The 27,152-nt window shown below is 46.3% G+C and overlaps 1 protein-coding gene across 2 annotated transcripts in view; it reads right to left on the bottom strand.

Annotated features, from left to right (window-relative positions):
- The window catches only part of LOC135374441 (venom metalloproteinase BumaMPs1-like), a 93,423-nt gene extending 83,054 nt beyond the window's left edge, over positions 1–10,369 (bottom strand). For both annotated transcript variants that reach the window (XR_010416901.1, XM_064607402.1), the window contains exon 1: positions 10,149–10,369. The gene's annotated coding sequence lies outside the window, so the exon portion shown is untranslated. The remainder of the gene's footprint in view (positions 1–10,148) is intronic.
- Between the last annotated feature and the right edge of the window lie 16,783 nt (positions 10,370–27,152).

Here is a 27,152-nt window from a genome sequence, read left to right as displayed (position 1 = left end):
CCGGAATCTCCCCTTATGTGGGCGTCGGCTCCTCTTTAACAGAACCTGGCGGACAGGTGAAGTTCCACGCGGATGGAAAACTGCAATGGTTGTTTCTCTTCTGAAACCAGGCAGGTCGCCGCATAATATTGATTCCTTTCGCCCGATTGCCCTCACAAGCTGCGTTGCGAAGACAATGGAGCGCATGGTTTTCCGCTGCTTGAACTGGTACCTGGAAAGCACGCGCTTTTTTCCTGAGGTGATGGCAGGCTTTTGTCAGGGACGTTCAGCAATTGACAACGTACTCGATCTCGTCGCTGAAATCCAACAAGCAAAGGCTGAAGGCAACCTCACCGGTGCAGTTTTTCTCGACGTAGAGAAAGCTTATGACAACGTGTTGCACAGCACCATCGTCGCGACGCTACAAGAGGCGGAAATAGGAGGTTGCGCCGCCTCATGGATCCAGGACTTTCTAGCTGACCGACGCATCTTCGTGCGCACAATGGAAGGTGACACCGCTTTCCATCCAGTCAGTCGTGGTGTCCCACAGGGAAGTGTATTGAGCCCTCTCCTCTTTAATGTTATAATGGCTTCGCTTCCCGCCCAGCTTCGTGATCATACCCGCATCACTCTGTACGCAGACGACATCTGCATATGGACCTCTGCCACCCGTCGAGACCACCGTCCAACACCGGTTACAATGCGCCTTGGATTCTATTGTAGAATACCTTGCTGACCGAGGCTTATCAGTCTCTGCTGCTAAGACCGTTGCCATGGCTTTCACCCGACGCTCATTCCAAAGGTATCCATTGTTCGTCAGTGGGACACCGCTGGACTTTGTGCCTCATTGCAAGTACCTTGGCGTTACATTAGACAGAGGCATGACGTGGTCCCGGCACGTGAAAACAATATCCACCAAGACCAGCGATTTTGTAAATGCTCTACGTTGCATTGCTGGATCGTCGTGGGGCCCTTCATGCGCTCACCTCCGTCACGTGCACACAGCGTTGATTCTGGGCACATTGCGGTACAGCCTGCCTATTCTACACGGCCTCAGTATATCTGGAGAGCGTGAGCTTCTCAATATTCAGGCCCGAAGCCTCCGCGTCTGTTTGGGAGTTCCTAGAACGACAGAGACATATTCTGTCCTGGCAGAGGCACGCGAAACACCAGCAGGCGTCGTACGAGACGTGGAAGCACTCCGGATATATGTGCGGTACCTCACACAGCATCCTTACCATCATCTTCGGCTGATTGATATTGACTGTCCGGACTCCAGCATTGGTATTGCTGTTGACCGCCTGAAAGTGCACCTCCCCACCACACCATCAGTGCTTTCCTATGCCCCGCCGATGTGGACTCTTCGCAGGCCTCTTGTATGTGATCACATTCCTGCTCTTCTTAATAAAAACTCTGTACCTCCCGTTGTTGCTCACCAACTTACACTGGAGCACCTTAACTCAGCGTACTCTCATGGACTCCCTGTGTACACCGACGGATCAGTGTCTCAAGGCGGATCTACTGCAGCCTTTTATATGCCAAATGAAAACCTTGAAGTGGCGCACAAGCTCCCCTACGAAACGTCATCTACCGAGTCCGAGCTCTTCGCCATACTGACCGCGTTGAACCACATAGCGGTATCACCGCCTGGCGCTTGGGTTGTGTTCACGGACAGTAAGGTGGCGCTAGAAGTTCTAGCAAATTATTGTGCTAGTGCTAAAAATGCAACATATTGACGAACTTACGTTATAGCGTCTCGCCTTGCCATAACATTATTTCGGAATTATTCACTGGGGGAGCTTCTTATACAACGCGATATGCAAAAAGTGCGAATTCGTAAATTTCGTTCTGTCCCATAATTTTATATCTATGGATGGGACGGTAACGTACTAACTAACTCCCCCCCCCCCCCAAAAAAAAGAAATCAAGTAAGATCATAAGGGTTGTTTGAGTGGGAGAGGATCATTTCCAAGAGAGGTTCTTCTCCCGTTCTAATTGCACTACCAACGGTGCGGGTTCATGGTGGTGAGCTCTACCTCGCTATGCCACCGGTATATGCGATGAACGTTTTACTGCAATGAGTAGTGTACGAAGGCAGTAGACACAAAAACATGGCCCGTCCACGCCTAAAGCAATGGGGCCAATGAAACGCAAGAATTGGAAGCTCCCAGAGGAGGGGATCGTACCTGAACCATCCCATTTCTGCACTCTAAAAACTGAACTTCAGGGCATAGCAGGCTATGGCCACGAGCGATAGGGTCATCGCTTCTGATTCGAAGAGAGAGGAGGGCGAACGGTTTTTTGTGTCACTTATCATATATCCGAATTGACACAAGGGAGGGGGGTTATGGCAGGATGGGCTCGCCGTTGTTTTCCACACAGAAGTTGGCGTCGTCACGACTTTAGCAAAAAGAAGAAAAGAAGCAAGCCGGATGGAGGATAGTGGTGCGTAGAGGGTGCATGAGTTCGTCGGGGGGAGCAAGCTGTTAGATGGGTCTTGGAGCAAGACCTGCCTTCTGCAGAAAGAGGGCAAGGTTTCTTGCTTTTGCAGAACGTGCGGCAGAAGTACCACACACACACGCACACACCATTGACACAAAAAGGTGTACGCTCCACTGTGTCTTCCAATCAGAAGTGAGCCAGGGCTATTATTCGCGACAATGGTTGGCGCAGAGTGTGCTATGCGATGAAGCTGTTTTTACTGTGTTCTAAAGGTGCGACCTTTACGCCACAGCCGTCTCTGCTTTACATCACACTCATCACCGTCACACTGCTGCGGCGTCACGGTAGAAAACGAAGACACACAGCCTTCATAGCACTCTCTCCTACACTCTTTCCCCCTCAGTCTTATTAACGAACGCTTTATGTATTTAGAGGCATGTTTAAGCGCACATAATTCGAAGGAACCTGTTGCAGATGGGTTACGGAAAAACGGTCACTGGCTAGTATAATGTCCCGCATATTCATCTCTATACTCTCCTTATGCGCTTTGCTATGCGGAGCAGAACGTATTCAAAAGCGGCCGCATCCATTCTCAAAACCTTGCGGTAGGCACATGGTTCCTCGTGTCGTAGCTCCCGTAGAAGGCTATTTTGCAGACCGTGCTCTTTCCTCAACATCCATTCTTTCGTCCATATCTTCCTTCACCACTTCCTTTCATGGCAGCATTCACTATCGTCAATGAGAACAGCAAAAGCCACCAATTTTCACTTTCTTTCGTCCATTGCGTACCAAGCGCCGTGCACATTAAATTAATGCTGCAACCTTCAGCCGCAGCGCGAACGTTATCCTCGGCATCTGAGCTGACAGCACATTGGAACACTATCTGTGTAGGCATTCCAGATTAGCGTAGCCTCAGCGCCTTATCATTTACCCTCTCGCTCCTTCTGTCGCTGCGCCGTCAGAAAACACTCTCGTGTGAATACACGGTTACAGACACAGCGACTCCGTCGTAACGGCACTCGGCAGTTTCAAGAGGACGCTGTCCGACTGAACGACCATCTCCGGTCTATCGACCCGTCGATGGATTTCGTTGCCACACACCGCTGCTCGCGTCAAGAAACGTCCATTCTACACCGACTACGCCTTAATGCCGCCAGGACACCTCTACTTCTCTGTAAAATGGGTCTTCTCCAGTCGCCCAAATGCCCCACTTGCGCTGTTGAAGCTGATGTGCCACACCTTCTCCTCGACTGTCACAGATTCGACACCCCTCGAGCCACGCTGAGACGACGCCTACTCGAGCTGCGGTGCACGGACTTTTCTCTGGCCACTCTGCTCGGCCCAGTACGAGATCATACACAGCGGTCCGTGACCAAAGCAGTTCTGACTTTCTTGAGACATTCAGGTCTGATGAACAGCCTATTAACTCAGTCGTGCAATCTCATTCTTCTGTGCCCCACTCTCACCCTCAACGCATTAACCTCATGCTTTCCTTTTAAAGTCATCTTCTGTGATCCATGTTATCATTCTTTTAGTCATCTTTTTTTTTGTCATCTTTGTCTTTAATCTACCTCATCCTTCTTTCATCATTTGTTAGTTTTCCGTTATTTCCTCATTTTTGTTTTCTTTATTTCTTATTTCTTAATTTTTCTTTATTTATTTATTTATTTCTTATTCCTTCCTGTTTCTTTCTTTCTTTAATTCTTATCTTTTCTTTTTAATTTATTTATTAGTATTTCTTATTTCTGGAATAGCAAGCCGACGTCCCGTTTGGCTGACCTTTCCCCGGTTTTTTCCTTTTCTTCTAATAAATATATCCCCCCCCCATGAATAAATACGCAGATAGCATGATGTAAGATCTAACAGGGAAATATAGCCGGACGAGGGCAGCGCAAAGACAGCGGGCAGGATAAAGACAAGAATGATACGCTTGTCCGTTCTTACTTCCCGTTAGTTGGTAGCTCAATTGCGCATGTTTTGTGGCCAACTATCCATCGGTTTGGTTGCACAATCCTCCATAATGCCGGTCAAGCCATAATTCCGGAATGCTTAAGAATGAATAAGAGACATGCTTTGCGATGAAGTCGTTCGAGACGTTACTGCACTTAACTGCTGAAAATCTGCTGGATCGTTCTTGCAACCTGACGAGTCAGGTGCCGTGTTGCAACTACATTACCAAGAGGACATTTTCGTCGCTTGGGTTGACCCAGTCAAAGTTGCGGAAAGTTGTGGAACAGAATTAAACAGGTTGCGAAACTAGTCTTTCTCATGCAATGCATGAACAAGCGGCAGTGATTTTGGTTAACATGCTAGTCACGCGTAGTTGCACATTGTAAGTGTAAGATGTATACACGGTGTGTTTCTCTGGCCTGGCTGGAGTAAGCAAGCTGTACCATAGTAACAAGAAACCTCAGGACCAGCTTTGTTGGATAGATTGGTTGTAATGAACTGCATGTGGCACTGCGGCATGCCTTCATCTCCATTCTAATTTCCAACATGTATCGTTTTCAAGAAGAACATAAAAAAGGAATGATTATGAATAAATAGTGATCTAAATCGTATACAATATAGGTGATTTTAATGGTGATTAAAATCGCTGATTTAAATTAGAGTGACTAAATCGTGCAGCCCTGACTGCGGCCTGACTTTAATGGCCCGGCCCGTACCCGAAGCCACGTAGTCTTACACGACCGTAGTGCGATCCGGCTGCTGTCCCCAACGGCAAGCCCTTCTTTGCCATCTCATGCAGCTTGGGCGCAGCATAATTTCCATGGCCATCCACCTTGGTACCGTCAATTTGCACTTCGTATTTATGTGAACTATCGTACTTTGCTTACCTTGAATTTTAATCAAGCACTTTCTAGTTACTGTACATAATATTTTTCTCTCGCAGAACTTTTTCTCGCGTTATTGGGGTGGACAAGAATATGGCGAAATTAGGTACCCACGACTGGCATATCTCACGTTCGACTTTATACACTGAAGACGAGTATTGCACGATACCCAGTCAACGTACTGCAGTGTCCCTTGCCGCACACAAGAAGTAAAAGGCCCCCCAGAAAGGTCTTTTACGAGATAAGTCGCCAATGGTGGGCTTTCTCCTGGAGTGTCTACAGAGGGTAGCGCGCGTTCTGGAAACTACATTTCTGTTTCGCTAATCCAACCGATGACCAAACTGGGGAATCTGCTAGCATTCAGTGTACTGTTACCGAAACTCACCCAAACGAAGAGCACCTCAGGGATGCACCTTTCTTCGAATGTGACCTCACGTGACATTGCCCCCGAAAGCGCTAGCAAAGAAAAAGAAGAAAAGAGCTACACAAACAACAGACGATGTCCGCGGTTTCAGTCTAATTTAAGTTCTCGCGAATCTCTTCTAAGGTGAAAAAAAAAAAAAAAAAAAAAGAATACACGCTAAAATATTTTCCACGCGAACATAATGACTTCTACAGTAATGGATCATCCCACTCTGCCTACTTTGCTCTTTGGTCAAGCAGTTCCTAGTCATATCGACCATCCCACTTTGATCGTATTGTGTTATCAATCACATTTTAGTTACACGTACCATCACGCTCCGGTTGTTTCGCATTGTTATGAAGCACCACTTAATTGTATGGAATATCATACTTTAACAGCTTTACATTGTCAGTCAAGCACTTTTTGTGTGCATGTACCATCACAACTCCACTTATTCTGCATCATGGTCAAACACTTCCAGTTACCTGTAGATTATCACGTTGCTTATTTGGTATTGTTATTGAAGCACTTTCCAGAAAACATGTACCATCCCATTTGCTTACGTCATATCGCTGGTCGAACACTTTCAGTTACATGCACCAGGCATCTGACTTGGTTACATTTTATTGTTATTCAAGCACATTTAGTTACGTGTACCATCCTGTTGGTTTACTGTGCTGTTATTCTATTATCCACGCGCTTTTTAGTTACATGTACCATCATACTCTGCTAATGCACTTTGTTAGAGGTGGAGATTCCTCAGGACAACGCGCCCTTACTTCACACGTATGTACCGATTCGATCACTGGCGCAAAAACTCCTGTTCACATATAGCGAAAAGAGACAGTGATCTGGGTAGTCAGGGAGAAAACACATAACAAGAGTAAGCCTCGGATGCATTGCTCGAATACGGCGATTCTTAGCTACAGCCCGACATCGAAACTTCCAGAGTACGTACGACACAATTATTGTAATCACATGATCAAAATTATTACATACGGGCTGTCATTGCAACGCTAAGCCTCACAGCGAAGCGGCGGCGCAATAAAGATCAAAGTGACGACACTACAATTAACACACTCTTGAAAAGCGTGCGCATTTGGGTGAGCTGAGAGAACCGCGGCTAGCTGGTGGAGATCCATAGCATAGCAAAACCCAGAGCTTGAGGGAACACGAAGAGGAACGACAGGACACGGAGGCTCGAAAGCGCGTCCTCTAGTCATGACTAGAGGGCGCGCCGGCGAATCGACTTGGTTTAAAGGAGCAGTCTAAAGGCACACAAGTTTGTTTCTGTTTTTGCTCGCTATGGGATGTTAGCCACAAGAAAACCGTTTTCCCACAATTAGTACAACCGTAGCGAACTTGAGACGCCTACAACAGCCCACCGAACCTCCCGTGCGCGAAACACCTTTAACACCTTCAGGATAGACATATGACGAGCGCCGGGAGGCGCGTGAGCATGTGACATGTGTAGGAGAGGCTCTCTTCTTTAGATCTGGGGTCACATGATCGAGGTTGCGTGGGCCACCATCGGTGAGCAACACCGCAGAGGGCGGAGCGTCTGCTACTGTCTGCTACCGCTTCCGAGAGGCTTTACGCTAGCCTTGGATGGCGCACTGACACGTACGTCGCTCCCCAGTTATAGACGTGCAACGAAGGATTGCTCAGAATCCACGGATATTACTCTTGTGATCACATCGTTGTTTTTACCCCGCGAGAATGGGTCGTGTTCACTGACTCAACATCTGCGCTGCAAGCAATTGAAAATTCTGGCATCCGAGGCTCATCCGCGCCGTTGGTGATGGACGCGTTGATGGCTCATAATATTGTCTACGAAGCAGGGCACAGGTGGTTCTGCAATGGGTTCCAGCACGTTGCGGTGTCGAAGGGAATGAACAGGCCGACAGCTCCGCAGAAGCTAGCTCTCTGGTCTCGGGGACGGACGCGTATTGCGCTGCTGAGAGGAGATCGTCCTTGCGTACTTCGACGCCTCGTGACTCCCCTGGCTACCCGCTAATGGACCACTGACATCCCCCCCTCCCCCGCCATGCCGAGCAGAGGGGATCCAACGCTCGCTTTCCGCATGCCTCAACTAACATCTCGTCAAGATGCCACATTAGTTCATCGAATGCGCCTCGATGTGGTTTTTACAGCGCAGTGGTGTTACCGAGTGAGACAAGTTGACTCTCCCCAATGCAGTTACTGTGGTGCTGTGGAAGATCTAGAGCACATTGCCCACACTACCAACCTTCCCGAACCGTACTCTCCGGATCCCTTAACGAGCTGGACTCTCGCCCCCCCCCTCTCTCACAAAATTGCTTGGTCCCTGGCCACATCCAGCCCACCAATGCTCTGTCCTCAAAGCTCTCTACACCTTTCTGGATACCTTTGACTTCGATCCTTATTGTGAAGCGGCTCATTATTTCATTCCCCACATCACCACCTGCAATGGGGTACAGTATCGCCCCTGGCGATGAAACTCCCCATTCATCATCTTGCAATAAAGTTGTTGTTGTTGTTACTCTTGTGATCGCAACACTATTTGGACGGGCTACATATATGCTTTGTTTTTCAGAAAACGTGATATAGATCATATAATGAATAGCAGTCAAGAAGAAACATCTCGCAATGTTCGTCGTAGACGGTATTTTCTACCAACGAATTAGAGGGCTCTCTACCACAAACGCCACACTAGAGAGGGTGTGGTCTGCAGTAGGAGCGCTCTGATCTGTCACCGCGGCACCGATTTTGCAAATAAACTACGCCGCGGTGAAACAACTTTGGGTAGAAATATTTTGTGGGAAATATTCTGCTGTACAAGATTACAACAGTTTTTGGTCGTATTTGATACCACTTTAATGCTCCTTTAATATGCCTAAAGTGTTCCTCAATGCAAACAGCGAACTTTATGTGTTGACGCAGGGAAGGCCTCCACCCATACACTGCTTTTTGGCGTTTCCAGTACGTCGCGCGATAATAAGCGTTTCTGGTACATCCATGAGAAGTTGGAAATTAACGTGTCCACCTTTGCAATCACACCCGGTGGAGGCGTTAGTATCCTTGCAGCATACCACCGTTTACTGCAAAATACGCATTTAATTAGATACACAAGGTCCCGATAAGATAATTCAAAGTTACTCGCAGTTTCCATCTGCTGTTCCAGCGTTTCCACAGCAGTTCCCCAAGGTTGCACCGGCCTGAGTGAACTTTATACCGAGTACGTTGACTATGTCTGGGGCTTGTGGGGGTTGTGGGAGTTGGTCTGAGAAATCGTTCACTAGCAAAGTTTCGAATTTACTAATGTTCAAAGCAGCACCAGAAAGCTCGCCATAAGTTTTGAAAGTGTCTAAAGCTGCTGCTACACTTTCTGCTTCTCGTAAAAAGAGAACAATATCATCAGCAGATGATGAAGCCTCAACATCACCTTGACCAAGTACAGGAACTCCATCTTGTACTATCATGCACAACCTTACCTCACTTACTTTGGATTGTTTTGAAGCGCTTTTATTATTTGTGCGTCACATATAAATAAAAATACTTCAAAATAATGCAAAGTAAGCGAAGTGAGATTGTACACGTAGATAGTATCATCTCACACTATAGTTTGCATCATTATCAAGCATGTTTTCTTCCATGCGTATCTGAAGCACCGAAGATACGAAGAGTCGAATGCTCTTGGAAAGGCTTCGTGACAATGCCCAACGAACCTTTTTTTACAACGGCCTATGCGCATCACCTTGAGACGCCATCACGACGACATCAGTAGATGGCGCAGTATGGGGACGACAGAAGTGGGGATTAGTGGGGAGACCGCACGAACGGCGCGAGCACATCGGTCCTACTACGGACCGCTTTTGGTCCTTTGTGCTACCCAAGTGGATTTGGTTTGGCGCGCGCGATCTTGGTTCGCTGGAGAGCCGCTAGGATACGACGCGTACGTGAAAAAGGCCCATCGAGGGCAGCAACATGACACTCAAATTGTGAGGCGTCTTCAATATCCTCAATTAATATTTGAAAATGGCAAGGCGAGGCCACCTGCGTTGACACAGCTGTTGGTAGAGTAGCTATATACTTATGTGGCTGAATAATTATGCTTCAAGCGTACCGCAGCTAGCTCAGATTAGTTTTCTTAACTGCTTTTGTACGCCGGTGCAAGGACTATGCCATCCGGCTACTATAGAAACCGAGCCCCTGCAAACGACGCCTTTAGAGAAACACCCTGTTGGAATTGCGGTTCTCATATCAGCCTGACGTCCTCTGCATTAGCATTGCAGGTCCTTCGCCTATAATGGACTTGTAATCGCAACTCGTTATTAAGCTACTTGTCAAGAAGTAAATGTGCGGGATAATCATTAATAGACTTTATGGAAAGCTTTACCAACAGATACCAGCAAGCGACCCATTTAAAATAAAAACATTTTAAAAGTGTCCATAAAATCGGTCATAGAATTGAACTGCAGAATAGACGTGAAAACCATAGGGGTACTCACTTATGAAAGTTCGGTCGTGAACTGGTTCTCACTTTCTCCCGAACGGGAAATGTAGTGGAGAATCTCGAACACTGGATAAACAGCAAAACTCGTTCATAAAATTTCAGGGAATGATGAACGATCTCTATGAAGGCCTCCACTGGCAGCCCGAAGTACAGTACGGGTGAACCGCAACACCTTAACTGCGCAATTGGATTGCGATTACTATGACAAGACGTGAAGTGCCGACCTTTCAATGACGCTAACGCATTTGGACGTTCATGCAAAGTAGAAAGAAGGAAGAGCGCAACTAGGTCTCCACGTGGAAAAACAAATGGGCAGCTGTTTATGAGAGCGTCGGATTCTGTGCGGCTTTGGCCTTCTCAGATATCCCGACAACCCCACAAGCTGCCTGTCGAGGCCTTGACGCTGGCACGCCAAGAAAGAAAAAGAACGAACGTTACGTCTCAGCTGCACAAAGTCTTCTACCACAATAAATTATTATTTTCACTTAACGTACGAAGCGATAATGTTTTGGAAATGAGTCTGTGCACACATTTGACGCTGCTTCTTTTGGCTGGTCATTTCGAGCAACAGATGCTGGATCCGGGCAAGTGATCAGTACGACGGAAGTGTAGCTGACATGGGAGTCGCGCAGTCTGAACGCAAACACCTGCGGTCTCATATCCATAAAGGTCGCACGCCTTGGGCTTTCATAATTCCTGATACACAGCTGTCAGAGCAGACAGTTGGGCAAGGTCAATACCAGTTCTTGGAAGGAACATAGTTACAAGTAGCTACACTAAGCGTATTCTTTTCACTTGCGCTGGACTGCACTACCTTGGACTCCACGCAAGACGGGTTTTCGAGAGCTGCTCTTTCTAGCTGAAAGGAACTTTATTAGTAATGCCTTTCTTTTCAACAGCAAAGTGCCGCGCGCAAATAACCCACTTCAGATCTGGTGCAGGAGGTGCAAGCGAAAAGAATGCACCTACTGTATCCGTTTTCACACATTTAAAGGTGTAATAATGCGCATGGCGCACGCCCTTTTCGGTGTAATTTTGGTAACATCACAATGGAGTACGGTTTAACACTAATTTTCTTTACTCGCATGCTGTCTGTCCTAAAAAAATTCAGTATTTCAAAGTCTCAACATTGTTGAACAGTTAACAATTATCGGTAGGAATGCGTATATATGCATTAGCGCGTATCTACGATATCCAAGACGTAATGACAGCAATATTTGCACTGACACCTCCTGATCTTTTGTAATGCTTTCTGGATTTCGTAAAATATCATCCTGGAGGTACAATGTTAGGCAACCAGGTTTAATGTGCATGGCGCACAGCTCAAAAGATGTGAAAAAGTTTACAGTGCAGTTACTGATAAAGTAAGTTGTAAATGCAAGTGATTTGTTTCTCTTGAAGAGTAATTTCTAACCATAGTTAGCATACCTGCTTCAGTAACTAGTAACCATAGCTACAACTAGTTTCCTTGGGGATTTTCATGTTTCTATCTATAATATCGGAAAAAATGTACGTTTCCTCCCGCTACATGTTGCCAAGCGGTATTTGTGGTTCATATAACTGTCACCAGTTCTATATTAATTAAAAATACCAGCGGCATGGCCGAGCGGGTTAAGGCGTCATGCTCGTTGATGGTAGCCAAGGTCATGCTGAAGACCTTCGGAGGTGATGGGTTCGAATCCTACCACTGGCTGTGCTATCTGAAGTTTTCCTTGGGTTTTCTGAAGACGTTCCAGACGAAGGTCAGTTTATTGACAGATAATTTTATTTACATCGTTATAAACAGAACAGCAGGGCAAGCTCGCATACATGTCGGCGCAGTTTCCCCTGAAGTCGTCCCAGGACACATACTAACCCCCTCTCCCCCAATCCTTTATGCTGTCCTTTCTACATCTGTCCACATCTACACGCCACTGTTAGCCAAAGTTGCTTCGCGACGCTAACACGCAAGTAAAAAAAAAAATTCGTGGCTTCACGTCACGAGACTGTGTAAAGTCCCTCGCCGAATCAAAGCACGACGGCGTATCAAAGCAACCATGTCATGCCACCAAGTTGCTAGGGTCGAGATGAATTATGTCTTTAATTTTCAGAGGAGCAGGCGTTAAATATTGTCAATGCTTAGGGCAAGCTTTTTTGCTTCAAAGGTGACCTACTTCTGCGCGCCCGCTTCGTTGTCTACCCCGTATTGATAATCCTGATCTATAAGAGGGACTGTGGTATAGCTTGAGGCGGGGAGCGTGTACAGTGTCCTCCTTGGAAGATGACTGAGTTCGAGGTTGTGCAGGGTTACAGTCCTGAACAACGTAGTTGACGGGCGAGGTCTGTCGAATGACTGTGTTTAGCCCAAAGTAGCGGCGCATGAACTTTTCCGAAAGCTCAGCTTTACGATGTGGTTTCTACCAGACAAAGTCGCCTGGGTGGTACTCCACAGTCGTGTGTAGCATCGTAGTGAGCCCTCTGGCTGTGTTGAGCCAACAAGGTACATGTTCGTGCGAGTTGGCGACTTTCTTCAGTACGTCTCATCAGTTCGGCGACGTATAGTCATGACCGTAGCGTTGGTCTACAGCGTTGGTCTACGGGAACAGCGTCTCCAAGGTTGTGTCTCGGGATCTGGCAAACAGGAGGCTGAACGAAGTGATGTCGTGACTTGATGTATTGTAAGCGCACGTAGTGAACGGCAGAACAATGTCCCTGTTGAGACAGGAGCCGTCAACGTAAATCATGTCTGAAAGTGTACGGTTCAGGCGCTCTGTGAGATCGTTGCATTGTGGGTGATATGCGGTTGTGGTCAGATGCTTGATTTGACAAGCTCTGAGCAGTTCAGCAATAATGGTGCAGGGAAACGCAGCACCTGTGTCACTTAAAATCTCCCTGGGCGCTCCGTGTCGCAATATTACTTGGTCCAGAAGAAACGGTGCGATGTTGGGCGCCGTTGCAGTAGGAGTGCCTTCGTCACTGCATATGGAGTATGGTGGTCAACACAAACCTTGATCCACCAGTTTCTGTCATGCGTAATATGGAATGGTCCAAGAAGGTCGATACCGACACGATGGAACAGCTCCGGAGACGGTGGAATTAGCTGGAGCAATCCCTGGGCTATTAACGTCATGTGCTTGGGACGTTGACGATCGTTGCAATTGTGAACGGACGCGGAAACGAATCGCATTCCTCACCAGAAAAAACGCTCAAGGACCCTGTCATACGTACAACCGCCTATTCTCTTCACCGCCTTTCTCAGTTGGCTTACAGGATTGTTGAATACTCAGCGCCCACCGTAGCCCCTCTGCCACGGCCGCATTCCGTGTCCGCCGTTCACTCCGCTGATGCTGCCGCTGCGAACCTGCAGAAGCAAATACAGGAACTTGCCGAGGTTGTCACTGCCCTCCGTTCCAATTTATCTCGATGGCCAAGGCTTCGTAGCCCCGCTTCTCGCCGTCGTCGTCGTGCCCCTGCTGCGTCCCGCACAGCCACGCCTGATAACATCTGCCGCTACCACAGGGGCTACGGCGACAACGCCATCAGGTGGGAGAAGCCTTGCTCCTTGTCGGGAAACGCGGAGCCCGATCGATAACGGCAGCCTACGACCCTGGCCCAGCAACCAGCCGTGCGTTCTTCGTCTCCGACAGGATCGCGGGTCATCGTTTCTTGGTGGACACGGGAGCTGAGGCCAGCATTATACCTCCTACCCGCTCCGATCGTGCACACGGCACGTCGCCCGCTACCCTTCAGGCTGTGAACTGTTCATTCATTCCCACCTTTGCAGTGCGATCCCTCGCATAGCGTTTTCTGCTGGGCTTTCGTGATTGCCGATGTTCTTCACGCCATCGTTGAGGCGGATGTTTTGCAACACCTCAGCCTCGACATCAGCCTTTCCCGCAAGAAGCTTGTTGACGCTACAACAGCGTCAACAGATCAGTACTTTTTTTCTTTTTGCCCCGCTCCTCCACGAAATGTTAAACGTATGACAAGCTTGATTGCTGCAAAGGTTACCGGGTTCTGCGCACGAGGTACAGCACCCGCTTCGTTTCCACCCCGTAATAATATATTTCTGTGACACATTAGGGCAAACGCACTGTATATGGAAATGTAGTTGTCGCCACTGTTAGCAAGAATCGCGTGTCGCGACAATGAATATTTTATTTTCGAAAACTTTGATGTGGCGTCGCTAACTAAGAATCTGAATGGTGGAAGTGAAACAGTTGAGGAACACTATTTATTTGCTGATCTTATTGTCACGGTAAGTGAGCAACTAACTAACCCCCTAAGCAACTTTCTCGTAACATTCTCGCATTATTGTGGGACAAGCTTACTGACATAAGACATGTGCGACAGCTCTTGCTTATGTACGACATGCCCAGCACATGTCGACCTTGAGCAGAATTTCGAATAAGAGTTATCGGATTTCAGTGCTTCACAACTCGGAAGGTAACTGTGCAGTAGCTAAGTTACTGCAGTGAGTTTTAGGGCATTGTACGCTATCGCCTTTGCTTACGCAAGGGATAGCCTTGGTGGTTCTGCGCACACGTAAAACATAAAGGGCGCTTCGAGCAGTGCGCAGAACCACCACGCTATCCCTTACGTGCGCAAAGGCGATAGCGTACGATGCACTAAAACACACTTTTACCTGTAACTTAGGTAGTACAATTTCTCGAAGTAACCATATCCGTAACTTTTCGTGTTGTAACTGGAGCTTACAGAAAGGATTCCCAAGACTGGTCAATGCCGTTTTCTGCACATAGAAGGAATGGCGGTCGCCTGGAGTCCGCTAGCTGTACTTGCCAACTTGACATTGATTCATATGCTAGGAAATTGGGATGCCAGCAGGCGAAGAACGCATCCTTATTTTGTTCCCAGCAGGTTTTCGTGGAGTTTCACATTTCTAAACTTTTGCATAAATCGTAGCAGGTTAGTATGGGTGGTAGTGTTTTTTTTTTTTCAATTCTATATTAGCGTCACGAAGCAACTGTGGCTATGAGCGGCGTACAGACGTGGACAGATGCGTGGACAGCATGAAGGAGTGGGAGACATAGGCGGTTAATATGCGCCCTGGGCCGACTTTGGGGGTGTGCCGACATTCTGTGGTGATTGTATACGTAGCTAAAATAAAGAGGAAAATTGGCGGCAACCGCGATTACAGTCACGATAGTGCGGACTGCTGCGGGACGACGACCCTTGCCTGCCGGAGCCCGCTCCGTGTTGAAGGCGTCCCGTCATGCTTCCTTCTATTCTTCCTTTCGGTCGCCTTTCAGGGCGGCTGGTTTAATCCCTTATTCAGTAATCCCTAGGGTCACTAGATAGGGGGAGAGTAATGACACTGCAGTAAGGCGGCAAGCACGTCCGCCATTTTGAGTCAGGAGCGGTAGCGTCGCCAAGCGACGGGACAGGATTTGCCCTCTCCTAATCCACAGCACGGCGGCCGACACGGCGGTTGTCGCACGGCGCGTACACGCTTAGTTCGTATGTTGTTCAGCGGCATTAGTTTGCCAGATTTTTGTATTTGTTTCATGTTTTTCCATCGATATGTGCAGTTTGCGCAGGAATAGTAGCTCATATATCTAAATTTTAATATACGACCCCATAATTTATATGTGACTAATATTACTAATATTTAATATGTATAATTACGTAATATGTAAAACTGAATATGTCTCAAAAAGCAATTTTTGAGTAGATTTGAAAAGGCATTCAGGCATCAAAAATACAGCAGCAGGCTAGCAAATACTGTACTGAAGAAAAGTTAGGTACATTCAAATCAGTTAATCAACCTCTACAGGAAGAAAAACTCAGGAAGAGAAGGCATAGGCCTAGAAATGCAGGGATTTACTGGTTAGGTAGCGTGTGAACATTGACCAAACCTGCGTCATAGTCACATGCACTGAATTCATCACATTTCATTCTGTATTATTCCAGCACACTGTCCTGTCTGTTATGATTACTTTATATGTGCAACATCCAATCATACTCTGTTCACACCAGCTCCAATGACGTAGTGGTTAGGATGATGCAAGAAACGACATAGCATTGCCCGTTTGGTCCGCGACTGCTTATTCGCCAAAGGTGTGCTTGTGAACTTGGGACGTCTTCGGCAGCGTGTGCCAGTGTGTCTGCCACAGCGTGAGACACAACCGCAGGGGACTCTGCAGCATAAATAACAATTAGGAACCTATACATAGCACATGCCAAGAATGCTATAAACGCAAGAAACATCTACCACCACTGCGTCATTTACGAATGTGAACGGCTCCCCGTTGTCGGGCCGCCTGTTTTGTTGGTCCGGCAGCCAAATTGTCGGGACAGCACTCCATTTCAGCAGCAACCGACCGTCTGCTCTCTTAGTTTCAAACTGGTCGCTTTCGAAATGCTCCTGAAATTGTTCAGAGATAGGGAAAGTTGTAGAACACGAAAATTCTCACATGGTATGAGTTAGGCCTACTGCTTTCTTGCGTGTTTCTCGCTCAAATTTGCGCCGAAAAGAAAGTAAGGAGTATTATAAAACACATACACTGTGCTGCCACTTACAAGGCACGGGTTTCGTTTCTTTGCTCGGTATTTTTAGCGTGCGAATTTCTTGTACTCAAATCAAATGATATCAGGCGAAGTATACACGGAGGGGCAGATTGGAGGGAACCATAGCATGCCACCCATCTCGAAGCGGGATCCTCGGTGTTGATACAATTCGAAGAACCCCTGTCTGACTCCACAGGCCATAACCACAACAAGTGTCGGGTTTAACTCGGTTGCGTTATAGCGGTCTGGCTGGACGCGGTGGGTGGCTTCGGTGTGTTTATGGTTCGCTCCGTTTTCTTTTCTTTCCGTTTCTGTACAACGCTTTGGATCTCTGTACCACGTGACCTTTCTTCTCTCCCTTGTGTCTTATGTAGACCAACTGTTGAGCTCTCGCTCTCGTCTGTCTGAACATGTAACTCAAGGTGAAATACAGGAACGTTTTTTCACCTCTCCACGAGGTTTATCTATCTGACGAGCCAGTTTTCTTAATCATTCTGATGAGGTCAGAATATACACCGTAAACATAACTTCAAACATTACTTACCTCACACACGAGAGTTAGCAGTGGGCTTGAAATCCTTCTTGTGCACAATTTCGACCCATCGACGCAGCCGGTGGCCCGAACTTGCTCCCATGGGGAAGCGGAAAAGGCGAATTCCCTTCTCTATATAGCTTGCACAGCGCGATACAGAACACGCAGGCATAGCGAAGCATATGCTACGTCTCAAACTGCAAAAACAAGGGAAGGAACACTCAAAATCGCGTGTAGCACAATCGCAAGACGACGAACGATTGGCGCTGACTCAAAATCAGTGTTGCCAAACCAGGCCTCCACAGCTCCCCGCATTTGCGGCAGTAGAAAAATAAAAACACGTCACAGTCACGTGGTACTACATCGTCAGGCATCATGACGGATGCCCATTGGCCAAAGGAGAATGCGCGCTCCGGGATTGGTTGATAAAGTTTCGAAATATCTGACAGCTCACTTTTCGCGGGCAGTCGGACAGGCGGGCAGCTCCAAGCAAGGTCGCTGCGTCTCCGCGGCTCGCCGATGTCGGTTGACCACAACGACCAAAGAGGAAGTGTACGCGCGGGTTTGTTCGTGAGCTATATGACTCTGGCCATGTACAGATCTCCGATAAAGTGTCAACCTACGGACATTCTTGCCGGGTCGGAACTGGAATGCTTGGTGAGCTGACGCCTGAGGAACACTTTCGAGTGCTGTCGCATTTTCAAATACAGTGACTAAGAAGAGAGTGTTCGTAACGACAAAAGTATTTCCCGTGACTGTGTGACCTACGGTGCATTGCCAGAATGGGAAGATGCTCATCTGTGAAACGCACGCTACTCGTGGACTTCGCTCATCTCCAGAAGTAGACTGTATGTGTGCTTTGCAAGTTCGAACTTGGTTTGGTTGCTGTCTATTCAAGGAACGAAACGTCCTGTACGCACGGTGAATATATGAGTCAAACATTTGAGTTTATACGTTGCATCAATAAATATGTATTTCGCCTATCAAAAATGTCTTAGTTATTTTGGAATAACGGGCGCCAGGTATGAAAACCAGTAGAAGTCAATCGCAGCCAGGGCCGGCCGAAAGCCGAGCCAAACCGAGAGGTTGCTGATTGGTTGGCTGCTAGGCATCACGACGCATTTTCATTGGTCGTATGTCCAGTGTTGCCTGAATTATCTCAAACTATTGGCTCTATGGGGAGCTGTGGGCGCCTGGCCAAACTTTCAGGAGCGTAATCCGCCAGAAACGCACTGCAATTCGGCCAGAATCCGCTAAATATGCCGCGCACGCCGCTAAAATCCGCTGTTTGGATATTTGGCGAGTTTAGCATACAAATGAATTCAAATGTTGCAAACTGCATATTTTTAATAAATAAAATGGACCAGACAAAGGGCATCCTGCTATTTCGTAGAGGTAAAAGTTGCACACGGTAACTCGTAACTGAAATGTTTCCGTCAGGACAGGTAAACTGGATCACAGGATGTCCTCTACGATGCCTATTGTTAGAAAGCTTCCCACTAAGCCTCCTCTTCCCAATCAGGAACAGCGGCACTTCTGATCTCGGATAACGACGACGGTATGGGCTCCTCAGAAGACGTGTAACTGGCTGCCGTTCCAATGGTTTTTCATCACAGCAGCAGAATATCGTACTCAAAGCAGCTTTTTCCATGATGCCTCAGACCTGAACGAATTGTCAAAAGCGCTTCGACCATGTCAGGCTTCACCCTATCGAAAAAACCATCAGACAAGTTTCTGATGGTACATCAGTGACCGTAATTTGGGACCAGTCAGACCATCAAGCTTGACGTTCCATCAAAATTCTGATGTGGTGATGGTTTCATGGTTTCATCAGAATCCTGTTGGCGTGATGGTCCATTGAAATTCTGATGGTTTATGGTCATGGATTGGCGGCTGCACCAGATATCCTGGTGATTAATCCAGCAAGCATAATGACACTAGAAGACAGAATGCAGTTCATTGAGGGAATGAAAATTTTTATCTTGCAATGGAAAGTTTGTAGTATAAAATACATATCGTGCACTGCACGTCCTGCACGTACTGCACTGCAGTAAAAGGTTATCGTACACATTAACATACATACATATTTGTGTAGTACATATTAGTGACGACGCAAGTCGCTCATCTTTTGAGACAAGTATTTTCTGACCGATTTTGCTCTTTTCTCCACCTCTTTGGGGTCCACCACGCCAGCTTTCTCAAGGTAGTATCTGAAAGAACCTCAATAGCATACAAATTATGTATTAAGAAGTTATTGTACCATCACAGATCAAATTCACTGAAGAAGGCACTCTGCAGGCCATAATTCGTTTTCATAGATTAACACTCTGGGATAATCAAAATGTTTAAAGTAACAGAAAGCAAGAGGTAGAAACATTAGCAAAATACAATGGTGTTAAAAACACTGGTTTTAAAGGGACTATCACAAAACATGTACAATGAACAAAACAACATGAACAACAATGAACAAACAAAACATGGACAAAAGGTGTGTATGAGACAGACACTAATGTTCCGCATGGTTTCACCATCACCTTGGCCAAGTTTCTCTTCCGAAAACTGCGAAAGGCACAGCATACTAAATGAAAAGTCCTCGGTAAATATGTCAACTTTCGCTTACTAGTGTGATTGCTGACGTGGCTATATTCCGTGGAACACTGTGCTACGCCTCTGTCTGTACAAACACGTACGATTCTAACCAGAAACAGCATTTCATGAGCCGATCTCAGACCTCTCCGCGACCTGGACGCCATCCATCACTCCCACCTGGCAGTCGGATGCCTAGGTATCTCTCTGCTACTTCCATGACTGACCTTGTCCGCGTCAAAGGGCGCTTACTGATTGACCGTGTCCAAGTGACGTTTGTTGAGAGGGAATTCCAGAATGCTTTCAACGTCCGTCATCTGCTCTTGGCATGCATTACGTCAAATTGCACACAAAGAACGTCAGTAATCTATGTAGGATTTTCGGTGCCATTGTCAGTGATGAACGAGGAGTAAAATGGCACTACAGTTTCGGAGACGACCGCGACGGATGTGAGCAACTGGAGTCTACAGTACAGCACAAATTCAAAAACACAAAAATCATATCATTGATACACAGGAATAAATTATGTAAAATTCAAATAATTCTGGAGAACAGGTGTCATATGCGAGTCTGTAGTGGTGTTAGGTTGGAAAGCGCTAGTATTTTGTTGGCTTGGACCCTGCCTTCATGACTGCCTGAGTACACTGATCCAGAGACAAATTGTGGTTGCATGCATTGATACGGGATAACTGACACTTACGCAATATATGTTGGTCGTTTTTTACCTGCAGCAGCCTTGCTGCTCATGAAAATTAACATGAACAAAGATATAATACTGTGTGCCCCATGTAAGTCCCCGGCTGAATTTTTCGCATACACGTGGCGCTATCGACTAAGATCTCTTTTGTAAGATATCAGGCACGATTGGAACAGTGTGCAGCTGTATACACCATTAACTAAATACAAATCCTGAGTTTTGAATTTTACTTCACACACTTTCAGAAGCTCTATTTGATGTATTGGGAACTCAAACGAAGCACATTCCAGGCAAAAACCCACTTCAATAGTTACCTATTTCCTTACCAATGAAGTTACCAATATCATTTCCTAGTTTGTGCTTTGCATATTTCTTTCACTTACTCACACTTACACTGGCATATTAATGCATTCATTCGCTCAACTATCTCTTCTAGATTATGTGTCATCCACTTGGTTCGCAAGTGGGGGTGCAAGCACTTGTAGTCATCATGATCTATAGCATCCCTACCCCAGTGATACAACGTGCACGCCCTGCCAGCCAAGTTAACAAAGAGACGAGGCGGTGAAAGGCGACTTGTGACTGTCCTTGGTCCCCCAGCACCCTAGCGTGTGAACGATAGTTGTGCGAAAGATCGCATTATTACATTACTCCGCGCAAGAAATACCTAAACCAAAGCAAACTAATTACTTGAATATATCACCATGTGTAGAAGCGGCCTTTTTCCTATAGGTTCTGATATGTAAAATAGAAGTTGCGAAAAAGTTTGAAGCAAAATTTAAAAGTTATGATTTTTATTTAATTAATGAGCATATGCAAATGAGCTGCTCGCTATTCAGCTCACTGACAATGTCTCAAGGCTCTTTACCAAAGAGGAAGTTCCTCGATAGTGCCAACTGTTTACGAATTATTCAGCTGGGGGATTTATGTACAACACCCGGCACACAGTATAGCTGCCCCGGCCTAGCAACATGGGGCTATGTAAGATGTGGCTGAGCCGAAATTGCTTCAGAGCGGAGGAGACAAAGCGGGGAGGATTTTCATCCATGCTGTACTATAACACAACCTTTACCTGTTACCTCAAAGTCACATACTTCAGAGACATTTCGCAGGAAATAGTTGGTAAGCCTCAATTTGTAAAAGGCTCTGTGCAATAGTCTGCAATTTCTGACCGTTTTGGAGGGTCTTCATCAAGGTGCATTTTTGGAGACAACTCAGCGTCATGCCATATAACTGGAACTCTCAGTATTGTTAAACTTGCTACTACAGTGCCTGTATACCAATGTTTATGTTCATTTTCATTGTGGTCTTGCGAACAGGTGGCCAGGAAAGTACCACTGTGGTCGGGGTGCAGCTGAGATCTTAGTCCGATAGAAAACTGTTGAAGGGCCCAAAGCGCTCCATATAGCGCTTTGGAATGCGTGGCAGCTTGACCCCGGGAATTAGGGCACCCCACATGCTCAGGCTTATCGCGGAGCTTGGGCTAGTCAGCCAGCAGGCCTGGGCCAGCCATTGATGTGGTGAGATTGGGCCCGAGCATGTGCTATGCCCCTCTAGTACTAAAAGGACAACTAAAATTAGCCATGGCTAACTTTTATAGCCTGCTACTCTACAGCTGATGGGCCGGGTAGTGTTGAAATTTCTCAGGTTTGGGCCAGGCCTGGGTCTGGAAATTCTATGGGATCGCAAGGTCCGGGCAGCGCTCTAGAGTGAATGTCTAGGCATTGTCAGGTAGTCGCCATGGGAAGGGGAAACCAAGAAGTACTATTCCGTCGTGGTGCCTAATGCATAACTAAACACCTAAACATACCTAACCAATCCCACTTTGGACCTGATTATACGATTATTATACTAAGCCCTCTAAGAATTGTACAATTTTTGTATTTTCGATAACTAATAAATAAATTTGTGACTCCAAAGATCCCCGAAAGCCAGTCATCAACTGTATTCTAGAAACTGCGGAATGTACTTACTATGAACTGCTTGGTACTTCTCTGGAGTCAAGGGTGGATATGGTGTGGTGGCACCTTTGGCGATTGCTCGACTGGGCAGGGTTCCCGAAACCGACCTCGTTGGAAGCACGTCCGTGGAACAAATTGCAACAGCCGCTGCTTTACAAAACAGTGAATCTTTCGGCTGTGCCAGGATCCCCTCCCAGGATTCCTTCTTTATCCATGTACCGCATCCGGCATGAACCTGAATAAATGAGAAACTGCCAATCAGCATTGCACATAGCAATATTCAGTGATACGCAGCAAACAGTAAGCTTAGACACCACCATAAAGATGCTAATGCTACATATTGCCGTGCCAAAAGTAAACACCAATGACAATTGAGAATGACAGCCACTAGTAGTGAACTACACATGCTGTTGTCGAAACGTCTAACACAATAATTACACTAAGTAAATGAGCTAACTGAAGCAATTTTCCATTAAATATCCCACTATTTGCTTGAAGTCTAGCCTTGAATGCAGCATTGGAAATAGTTGAGAAACACCCCGTAATTTGGCCACAGGTCTGAGGGAAAGGAAATAACTTAACACCAACCCCTACTCTTCCAGAAATTACAAGTCTCATGACTTGTAGTTTCATGCTCATCAGTGATAAGTCCCCTACAGCCTTTAGACAATGTCACTTACTAGGCCGTCGTCTCTCAAGAATCCCACAGGCAGTTGTAACTGAGAGTCGAAAGCTGCACCTGGAAACATACAAACTAATGAACAATACCTTCACAAATTTCCACCACGGTGTGCAAAGTGGCATATCGTAGAAGTGATTTTATCACATGACCCTCCTTACAAACAAAAATAAGAAAAAATATTGTAAGAGCCCAAACAGAGCCAGGATGAGCATTAATGAAAGGCTCTAGACTATTGCGGATGATATGTAGATCAGCTGAATGAGGACCTCTAAGTCTATCCTCCCCACTATCATCCTAATTATCATAACAGGCAAATAAGTTCTTCCTGGTATTGCGAACAGGTGCAATGGCAGTATAACACCACGGGCGAAGGGCAGTCGGACAGACAAAGAGGCTGCAGCCGCTACACTGAGGAACTTGGCATACTTGACGACACTCAGAGCACTGAGCATGCTGACTCATGCTCAATGCAGCAAATGAGCTGAGCATGACCGAAAATACAGAGGATGAGAAGGGCTTCAGAGAGCATGTGTGAGCATACAAGGGCTTGAACGCGAGACGAGTGACCATTGGTGAGCAAGAGTCACACGTGCCAACCTCAGCGTACAGTGTACAAAGTGCTAATCATCCGGAGTGCACCATACAAGAATATTGTGCACGCATTTCTTTGTCTATCTGCATACCCATGAAGACCTGGCAAAACCGATGAAATTTGAAAAAAAAGAAAGGAATGGACATAATGAACTGAAACGTCTAAAAAAAGCTTGCTTACACTATGCTATGCGCTTTTGCCCGTCATGCTGGGAGGAAGAGGACAGTGACAAGTGAAACCAAACACTATGCTAGGCTTGCTTTCACTGTCCTTGTCTGCCTGGCTATACCCCAGATTACGTCCTCCTATTTCTAAACACATAGTTTATGAGAATCCTGCATATAGTTTAGGTACTATTACTTAAGGTAATTGTTTTCCTAGTATATGGAATAAGAAATCAGACAATTTCCATACTGTCCACGTTGCCTGACTGTCCTGCATTCCCATCGGTAGAAGCCAGCACTGCAGGCGTCTCCTATGTTGGCTCGGTTTGGGGTCCCAGCATTTGCTGGCCTATGAAAATAAATATGAATTTTAAAAATACAGAATACTTCTCCAAGATTCAGCACATTAAGTTATAATGATCCACAGGTGTATGTCTGAAGTACCTGAAACCAGATCATCTTCCAAATACTCAGGGATCACTTCCACAGGAACGGTGCCAAGGTGCTGGTTATCTAAACAGCAGAGGAAGGGAACAATATGTACCTGTATGCACTGTTCGGGAATGTTAAAAGTGGTAAGATGTGAGGAAAGAAGGCAGTTTCTGAGAAATCGAGCTTGCTTCTCTTTTCTTGAGCTATATACCTTCTCCAATTAAAGGAACGGCCACCACCTCTGCAGTACTTCCACAGCTTGTGGATGACGTTGTCAGAGTGGATGACGTTGTCGGAGCGTTGTGTTCTTCTGGAAACCAAATAAGTGCTTAGAAATACAAGATGAGGGTACTCCATCCTAGGTGTTCCAAGTCTCTGAGTTATCATTACGAATGAGTGTCACCAGCGCTCTTGCTTCTTAACCATTATTTCATTGGGGTCGAGCAACTAATTTTGACACCAACTTTGTACGTATATGCCTACTAAATATGTACAAACTTTTTCTAAGTGCCTCTAATTTGTAATGGGGAATTGTGTATGTAAGCATGACAGGTATAATTTAATAAATAACTTAGTTCCATTAAATGTTCAGACAAAAAAGGAAGCAACAGGAGAGTAACATCAAATCTGATGAGCTGTGATATATATACCTTTATCAAAAATCTTGGAGCACAAAGCTCTCTGCAGTTTTTTGTTTAACTTGGCTAGCGAACGGTTTTCCTCAATCGCTTCTTTCAGTTCCGATTCCTTCTGTTCAAGTAACTTTCTGAGGTCCTGGTCGTGCACGCTGGCAATATCGCCAATAAGTTCCAATTCATGCTGTCGCTTCAAGGCTTTTCTTTGCGCGTCCCCACTCATCTTCTGCATACAAGAAATTTTACAGTTAGTGGACATCGGAAAATAGGATGCATTCTGCGATTTGTATCACCATTTCGCCTACCGAAGATTTCTTTGTCGTCGTGGTTTTTGCAACCGGTGGTCCAACATGTGGACGCTGGGTGATGAACTCGTCCATTTAAGCCTTGTGCTCTGAAATCATGTGAGACCGCGTCAGTAGCTCGCCAGAAATAAACACTTTTTTTTTAAATTCGGAGTAACGCATAAGGATGCCACTGCAGACGGTAAGAGCTTATCCTGACAGGTACCATTCGGGGTAGGTCTTATCAATGCAGTTCCTGCAGTGGTGTTTATACAGAAGAGCTGCAGCACGAAATCGTGAAGCGAACAGGAGGGCGGCAGGCGAGAAGAAACAAAAGCGTTCGGGTGCGGTCAAGTGTGGCTTCAGAATGCATAGTTTCGGAATAATAAAGGCGGCTATTAGATGCCAGCGGTCTGGCGCTGTTCTGGCGATGAAGCTTCCGTTGGCATTGTTACTGACCTTTATTAAACTACTATTTTTTACTTTAATGAATTAGACTCACCTGTCATGTGCAAAATGCGTCCTTCATAATATCCACCGCGTGTGCGCAGGTCGCCGGCCGTTGTCACACCTGCATGTTGTCACACCTGCATGTCTTCGTCGACTCATAGTCTGTGACACTGACGGGAGAAAACTGCTGGATGTTCGTTGACGTCGTTGTCATCTTTACCTTATCCAGATTGAACTCGAAGTAAACGTAATACATGCCGATGCAGGAGCAACCTCAAAGTACTCATCGCAAAAGTAGACGCGCACGGCACCGACACATCAACGTACGAAAACGCGCGGATGAATGCGTGGCTTGACTTGGCCTATGACTTAGCTATGAATGGCTATGAAGTTGGAATTATACTGAGCTAATAAACACATTTATGAAAAATATTTCAATTATTGTATTTTTAAACATGCCGTAAAAACAGAAGAACGCAAAATTTAACACTGAACGGTTACGTCATCTGTGCACCAGAGCATAGAAACGCAGCAGAGACAACTAAAAGCCGAACCGTACCCGGCCGTACCGGTCAAAACAATGGTTGTTTTGTTACTGTGTTGCCTCGTACACGAAAATCGTTTCGCGCTAGAAGGGTAACAACTGCTGTGTGCTGTCGTTCTACTGCTCACTGTGAAAATGCCACCTGCAAAGCGGTATCGGGACTATTTGGAGCCAACTGGAACGCGAACTAGTATACCGAGGCAAACTTTGTACAACCAGCGACGCCGTTCTCAGGCATTGAGTCAGGTATGTACAACTATGTCTTTTCTTGTCTTTTTCCCTCGAAAACAAAACACGGCGCTTTGGTACATGAATGTGGCTCGAATGTCGCTTCGATTGCCTGCAGGATCAAAACACTTTCTTGGAAGTCAGTGACTGTCCCGGACCAAGTAGTGGCTGCAGTACTACGGGTAACGAGGAAATAGGAGATGAAGAAAGCGATGTTTCTCAGGTTGGGGACCTACAAGGCGAAGGAAACGCACGGGAAGACGGAAGTTCTGTGGATGAGGAGGTTGCTTCTGAAAACGACACAGACGAGGAGAACTCTGTTGAAAATGAATCCTGTGGTGACTCCATGAGCACATCATCCGACGAGAACGCTGACGGACAGCCGCAACCTGAGGGTAGTGAATTTTGCATCGAAGCATTAATGGCTAAGTATGGTGAAGATAAGCTACCTCACAGTGACATGACAAAACTCCAAGCCATATTCTTAATATTGGCCTATGTGGTATCATCCAGGCTTTCTTGGACACAAGTAGATGGCCTTTTGAAGCTCATCAACACACTGCTTGGTCAAGATGTGCTGCCTAGTTCAAAATGTGCATTTCGGAACATGTGGAAAGCTGCACAAGCTCAAATGATTTGCTATTACTACTTCTTCAAACTGTGCTACAGTGTACTGCACGTCACGTCAGACACTAGAGACCGCAA

This window comes from Ornithodoros turicata, unplaced genomic scaffold (assembly GCF_037126465.1).
Source record: "Ornithodoros turicata isolate Travis unplaced genomic scaffold, ASM3712646v1 Chromosome58, whole genome shotgun sequence".
Taxonomy (NCBI): Eukaryota; Metazoa; Arthropoda; class Arachnida; order Ixodida; family Argasidae; genus Ornithodoros; species Ornithodoros turicata.
This window is presented reverse-complemented; position numbering and strand designations above follow the sequence as displayed.